Source organism: Microtus ochrogaster, chromosome 8 (genome assembly GCF_000317375.1).
Source record: "Microtus ochrogaster isolate Prairie Vole_2 chromosome 8, MicOch1.0, whole genome shotgun sequence".
Classification (NCBI taxonomy): domain Eukaryota; kingdom Metazoa; phylum Chordata; class Mammalia; order Rodentia; family Cricetidae; genus Microtus; species Microtus ochrogaster.
In genome coordinates, this window is record NC_022015.1 from 773,824 (window position 1) to 781,240 (window position 7,417).

General features: G+C 50.4%; 1 protein-coding gene across 5 annotated transcripts in view; it reads right to left on the bottom strand.

Annotated features, from left to right (window-relative positions):
* Trim66 (tripartite motif containing 66) overlaps window positions 1–7,417 on the bottom strand; it is a 53,339-nt gene that overhangs the window by 35,001 nt on the left and 10,921 nt on the right. Inside the window, exons 1-2 of one of the 5 annotated variants that reach the window (XM_026781350.1) lie at window positions 5,087–5,097; window positions 4,830–4,863 (exon numbers count right to left, since the gene is read on the bottom strand). The exons of 1 other annotated variant lie outside the window; for it this stretch is intronic. The gene's annotated coding sequence lies outside the window, so the exon portion shown is untranslated. Of the gene's footprint in view, window positions 1–201; window positions 223–4,829; window positions 4,864–5,086; window positions 5,491–5,800; window positions 5,850–7,417 lie in introns of those variants that run through there. 3 more of the 5 variants (XM_026781351.1, XM_026781349.1, XM_026781352.1) reach the window with 3 other exon arrangements.

The window sequence follows — 7,417 nt, forward strand, 5'->3', positions numbered from 1 at the left end:
GGGCCTGTAGCAACATTGTCACAGTCTTCTCTGGTAGTAACAGGGCCTGTAGCAACATTGTCACAGTCTTCTCTGCCTCGTTCCATCCATGCAGTAGTGAATGCTGCAGAGTCAATTGCTCTGCAATGCACTCAGAAGAATGCAAACCCAAATACCAGTTTTGCCACCCGGTGACCTTGGGCTTTGTCCTAACTGACTCACCTATGCCTATTTCATTACATGTGAAATAGGAAGGGAAAATGAGAGTTGCTTTGATAGGTAGGCATGATGGGACACATCCACAATCACCAGCACTCGGGAATCTGGGGCAGAAGGCATCACAAATTCAAAGGCAGTGGGGGCTACACAGCAAAAGCCTGTCACAAAAAGACAGGCTGGTGAGGTAACTGAGCAGGTAAAGGTGCTTGCCATCATGTCTGAGATCCTGAGCTCTATCTCTTGAATCTACAGGTGGGAGGAAAGAACCAGTTCTTTCCAGTTGTCCTCTGACCTCTACATGCGTGCTATAATAGGGTTCACAGACACACACACAGACACACACACAGAAACACACACACGGAGGCCATGACTCTCTAACTCCACCCACTGAATTTATGACCAGACCTCAGGAGCCTGTGTGATTCTGCTCTTGCACCTAGAATTCTCCAGCGAGATATTCTGAAAAGTTGAACCTGGGACTCAGATTGCTGGAAGACATCAGACCTCGAGGAAAGAGACCATAGTTGTCTCAAACATTCCTCATAAGACTACCCTAAGCCAGCCAGACCAAGTGAGCTACCAGTCTAATGCAGGCACTGAAGTTCAGCCAGGATCAGGCAAATTCAACCCAGACTACCTGGAGAATTCCAGTCCAGATCACCAACCTGGAGAGCCACACAAGAAAGAAAGTTGGTTTAACCACTACGTTTTGGGGTGGCCTATTGTGCAGCAAAAATTCATCGTTACCATCTGCAAAACCCATAAAATCATATAAAACAACAGCCTTGCAGAGCCATGGATTGGAATGACAGAACTGCATCTGAATCCCCTGGGTAGTTTTCCTGCTGGTCAACACTCTTGGCTGTCAGGTGACTCTCCACCTTCAGAACAGCGATCTGAGTGTTGAGGGTTACCTCCACAGGACTCCCAGCTCCTGGTACCAAGTGATCAAACCTTAAAACCAGTAGCACAGCAGAGTGGAAAAGGAGGACGAACTGGATGGTTCAAAGAAGGCCCCTTGGCACATCATCCGCCGTTCTTGGCCTTTAAGGCAACACTCTTGTTCAGCATTCATTTTCAGCTTGGCCTTTCCTCCCCCCAGCCTCATCTCTAGCTTCATCTGCCAGATGCCGTAGGTCTGTGACATGCCGAGTATTTCTGCTGCCTCTGTATCAGCCAAACTTTTGCATGGCTCTGTCTGACCAAACGCTGTTCCTCCTTGAAATACTTTTCCTTGCCTCTGTTCTTTTCAGATAAGCTCCTACGCATCCTTTCAAACCTGTCCAGATGTTCCACTTTTGAGAAACAGGGCTCATTTCCCCTGGGATCAGTCAATCAGTACCTCCAGTGTAAGAAACACCACACTGCATCTTAACTACCTGTTCATAGGTCTGCATAAGAAATTATCCACACTTAGCATCAGAGGACAGTGCATGGCTTTTAGTAGATGGGACAATTGCACTTCATTTGCTGGCACGCTCCATGCATACCCTTGCACTCATGGCCCCTTGGAAGAAGTCACCTGGAAGTTTCTGGGCAGTGGGAGAAAGTGTTCCTGAGATGACAATCACGCCGTCTATGAACAAAGCTCTGCTGCTATTATCTGATTATCACCCTGAGTGAGCACCCTCTATCCCTGAAGGTCACTAAGTTGTTACAATAAGGGGTCCAGACCTAGCAAGAGAGTGCTGATTACACACTCCTTTTCACGTGCTAACAGAGACAGGACAAGAGAGGACAGTCAGTCAAATGGCAACTGAGCTGTCTACCCTCCTTGTCAGAAGTCAGGTGGGCCAGGCATGGTGGCACACACCTGTGGTCCCAGCACATGAGAGACCAAGGCATGAAGATTGCCAGTGTGATTCCAGCCTCAGCTACACAGTGAGAAACTGTGTCAAACAAACAAAACAAACACCAGAGAATGACAGGCAGAGGCTGAGGGGAGGCTGGAGCAGGATCGGCTCTGGGGAGGGGCTGCTGACGGGCAGAGCCAGAGAACAACTGCCCCGCACGTAAGACTCACTATCTACACACTTCCGTTACAACGAAGGAAAACGTTATTTACAGATAATGCTTACATTGGAGGGAGGGACTTGTTCTACACACTTCCGTTACAACATAAGGAAAACGTTATTTACAGATAATGCTTACGTTGGAGGGAGAGACTTGTTCTGAGACAAGGTCTCCTGTAGCCCAAGCTGGCCTCAAACTCAAAAGGGAGCCAAGAATGACCTTAAACTCCTAGGGAGGTGGAGTTACGGGTGTGCGTGTGCGACACCCTGCCTGCCTTAGACAGTGTTGACAATTAGATCCGGTGCGTCATGCCTGCTAGGGAAACACTCCACCAGCTCTACTACCTGAAGGATGTGGATGAAGTCTTGGCCTCCTAACCTATGTAGACCAGGCTGGTCTTGATTGTGACAGCGATTCTCCTGCCTCCCAAGTGCTAGCAGGGGAGCATCAGCAAGCCCACCTATTTTACTGCATTTCACAAGCAGAAACATCGTTCTTGAGACTGAGAAGACCATTACGCAAAGACCACCAAGGAGGCGGGTCTTCTGTTTCCAGAAAGAGGATGGCACCGGAGGTCTCCCTGTGGAGCCCGGTGGCCTGGGAGAACAGTTCTGAGAGCCACATTCCTTCCACCTGTTAAGAGATGGAGCCATAATGCAAGTCTGTAATTCCAGCACTCAGGAGATTGAGGCAGGGGAATCTCAAGTTTAAGACCACAGTAGGCTACACAGAGAGTTCCAGGATAGCCAGCTTCAAAAACTAAATAAATTTCTTGTCCCTAGGAGGTGTGATACAAATTGGCATCTACTTACCACTACTCCCTGTACTGGCACCCTGCATGTGTTATAGCATTCTTAATAGGTCTTATCTACATTCTATTATAGCAAACTGAAACCCAAGACTGTTTGCCTTGAGGACCGTGTCCTTGGGCCAGGGAGATGGCTGAGTAAAGCACTCGCTGTGCAGGCGTGAGGTCTGCTTCAACGCCCTGAACTCACGGGAAGCTGACTATGCTGGCATGCATGTGTGGTCTCAGAACAACTGCAGGCGGACGGACAGAAGGTGGGCCGGTAGCATCCCCAGAAGGCAACAGGCCAACCCGGACTGTGCAGTGCAGACACAGACAGTAACAAAACCCTGACTCAAACAAGCTGGGAAGCGAGAGCTGACATGCAAGGCCTCTCTCTGACCTCTATGCATGTGCCACAGTGTTGATGTGCAGCGCACACACGTAAAACATGACATGTCCCTTCCATTAGGCTATATTCTTTCCTAACTCAATAGTAAACATGATATATTTTTATTGCAATTAACTAGACAGTTTTGCCATATGAAAATATTTTATAATGATGATCAGACCACAGTCATTATCCAGCCGTACCAATAACCCATGTCCAGCTCTGGAACCTGGAGCTCTCTTAAGAAATACAGTGTTTGAGGAAAGCGAATGGAAAGAAGCTTTTGTGCCTAAAGAAAAGAAATGTGGAGACAGCGCATTCTTTGCTACAAACCTGACCTGTAAGGGGGCTTTTAACCATCCTGACATGGGACAGGGACGTGGCTCAAGGGACTCCAAAGCATAGCTTTGACAGCGAGCACCCTGGACAGACCTCCTTCCTCTGAGGGCTCTGGCCCCTGAATCCTGGAGCTGAGCCGGGCAGAAAGTCCAGAAATCTCTGGATACAGCGGTGGTGGATTTCCCCTCTGACAGACAAATGGACAGACTCCCAACACAGAGAAGTCAGTCCTGGTTCCCAGAGGCTACGTTTTACCTCCTCTGACTCACAACTCAGCTGAAAGACCAAGATGCAGTCTGGGGCCTGCTACTGAGGCTGGAGTGCATTCTGAGTCCGGAAAGGGAAGGAGGCCTGGCCTGGGGAACTACCTCTCAGCATGCACAGCACAACCAAGGCAGCCTTGGCCTCAGATGATGAGAATAGGAGAGACGTCCCAAGGAGGTCCAGAAATCAGGCGTGGGTCATCTCAGTCCACCAGCCACCCTGAGCCCAGCCTGGGCCTAGTGCTAAGCAATTGTCATGGGTTGGGAGGTCTCGCCATTCAGCTCTCATCCAGGGCTCCACGGAACGGCCCAGATCTCTCTGATCTAGCAGTGGGATCCACGGAGGCAGCCTCAAGTGCCTCTGCCAGGGTCCAAAGCTGGATAGACCTTCTCTGTTCCCAATTCCCAATCCCATGGAGGGTGAGAGGAAGGCCTCATGAGAAACAGACATGTTTCAAAACTACATTGTCCTTGTAAAACCTCAAACCACTGAGCCGCCTTGATCAGCCTCCGTAGCCACAGGTGAGACACACTGCCTTGCTCTGCCTCTGCCAGACACTAAGCAAGGAAACCCAGCACTGGTGCTCAGGCCAGCTGGCCAGGCTCACTAGCCGATAACTCCCTCCCATCCTTAGCAACCTCGGGATGCTGAGCACAGAGTAAGGCCCCAGTGAAGCCCTTGAAGCCTTGCACTGCCTGGGGACTCAGAGCAGCACTGCCTTCAAGAAACAGGTTGCACCCACTCTTCAGATGTCAGCACCAGTTAGAAAGGCAGATTTTGATCCAAGACACACCTAGATTGGCTGCCGATTTTGCCCCTGCCTGCCAGCAGGCTTACCTGTCACCCTGTTGCCTTGTAATTAGAGCAACACCTGGGAGAGAAGTCAGAGGAAGAGCGACAGGTGAGACCACCACCAGTCCTGGAGGACGGTGCTCCCCAGGAGCCCAGAACACCCACCCCGCATGCAGCAAGCCAGCTGGGCTACAGGGCCTAAGCCTGGGAGAGCTGGGCTCTGGGTGGGGTTTGGAGAAGCAGCCTGGAGCCTCTCCCTGTTGTGATGCGTCCTCAGCCAGGGCTGCGTTTCTCTGGCTCACCTGAGATGCTCCTGCAAGAAAGAGCAAGGTTGACTCCTCCTGTTCCTGTTTATCTCCAAGTCTCTGCAGCAATTTTCCCAAACTGAACAGCAAGAGGGAGACCTCAAAGAGGCGACTCTCTTCCTAGCTGCATCTCCTTCCTAATCCTCTGGGTGCCTCTGAATAGAAGCTCAGAAGGAAGAAAACGAGATTTTCAACTTTCAGGAACTAGCTCTGTCGCCCTCTGCACAGCTCACAGCTCGGGAGGCCATCACTCTCAGGCTTTTAAGACTTGATCCACAGAAATCCTTCAGCCCTCCATGTTCCCCAAAATGACAGTGCTCATGTGTGGCTGGAACCTGCCCCGATCCGGCAGCTCATTTAAATAGAGCTCATCACAATAACAGTGCTGGTGGAGAAGTGAGTAGCTGCAGGGCCCTGGGGACCCCCTGTTTATACGTAGGAAGAATGATGCAATCTGGGTATCAAAATAGCAATCCGGAATGGAATAACAGGCTCCTGCAGCAGCGGTGCCTGCACAGCCAGAGCTCAAGTTGACACACTCTGTCAGCCCCACACTGCTGCAGCACGCAGATGCCAAGCACACACTCTCACCGCAGCATTTTCAAAAACAGCAGGAGCCGGAGAGATCCCTCCGAGCCCCCTGCACCGCAGGAAAGTGCAGGGGGTGGGGACTCCCCAACAGACACTAAAATCTAGCTCCTAGATACTCACCTGCTCCTGCTACTTCACCTGAAGTCCTTATCCTGTGACGTCACAGTCGGTTGCCATAGTGACCAACTGTCCGTCACAAGCGGAGGATTAGGACTTCAGCTGGAGCAGACACTTGTTTTATGATGCACAAAGGTCCTGGGCAGGGGTCCCTCGGCAGCTCTCTCTATTCCCCAGGGAAACACAGTCACACACAAACAGAAGAGGGGAGGCAAGAGGGTGAATTGTGAGAAAGACTTCAGGATAGGATAATACTGCGAATTACAGAATGATTACAGCCACACAGCAATCAGAGGTGGGCAGTGAGGAGAGCCTAGCTGGAGCAGGTGCTCCTGGAGGGCCTTGACTGCTAAACAAAAGATCCCGACCTTGAGGAAAGGCCACCCAGAAAGGCTCTACGAGCCTGGCTGAGCAAGGGAAGTCACAAAAAAAAAAAAAAAGTTTATCCACTTGAACATTAACAAGATCCTGAAAGGGGGCAGACATGTCAAAATGGGTCAAAAGAGTCGCTCTGAAGAGAACGCATTAGTGTACCACCAAAACAGGACATGGGTGTGGGGGGAGGAGGAGTCAAGAGGTTGGGCTGTTCTGAACAGAGACAGGTATGGGAAGAGGGAGAGGGCCCCTTCCAAACACTTTTGTAAATCCTGTTTTCTGACATCTACACCTCTTAAATCAGACAGCACCCTGCCCTTCCAGCTCTAGCGAATTCCAAATCTGAAGAGCTTTCTAGGAATCCTCAGTCTGTCAAACCCAAATCTCCTAGGTTCAGATACAGGGCCTGGAGTTTCGGCAGGGTTCCAAATCGTTCCTAGACATCCAGTCTGGAAGCAATGGCCCAGATAACCACAGTGGCCTCTGGGTAATCTTCCTACAATCATCCTGCATGCTATCAAATCAGCCCTCGCTGGCATGCGTGTGTGTGTGTGTGTGTGTGTGTGTGTGTGTGTGTGTGTGTGTGTGTGTATTTTGAGACAAGGTCTCATGTGGCCCAGGCTAACCTGAAGTTCACAATTGTACCTGAGGTTGACCTTGAACTCCTGATGTTCCCGCTTCCCAAGTGCCAAGATTAAAGGCTGTGAGAACAAACGCGTCCTGCCAGAATGCCTGTTTGTTTGTTTGTTTGTTTGTTTGTTTGTTTGTTTGTTTGTTTGTTTTGAGACAAGGTCTCTCTGTGGCGCTACTTGCCTTGGAACTTGCTCTATAGACCAGGCTGGCCCCAGACTCACAGAGACCCTCCTACCTTTGCCTCCTGAAGATTGCAATTAAAGGACTGTACCCACACCACACCCAGTTCAGAATGACTCTACAATATAGATCTGACCATACTCACTGAGCACAATGGCTCCCACTCTGCAAGAATAATGTTTGCTAAGACCCCTGAGAAAACTTTCTTTCTGAAGTCCCATCTCGGGATCCCCTGTGAGCACTGTATACTCTAGACAAGGTTAACTCCCTCTGTCTCGCTGACCTGCCTGCTCCTCCGTGGGTCTCATTCTCACATTATTTCCTACCTGGAGTTTCATCCATATACCAGCCTCGGCTGTCCTGGAACTCGCTCTGCAGACCAGGCTGGCCTTGAACCCACAGAGATCTGCCTGCCTCTGCCTCCCAAGTGCT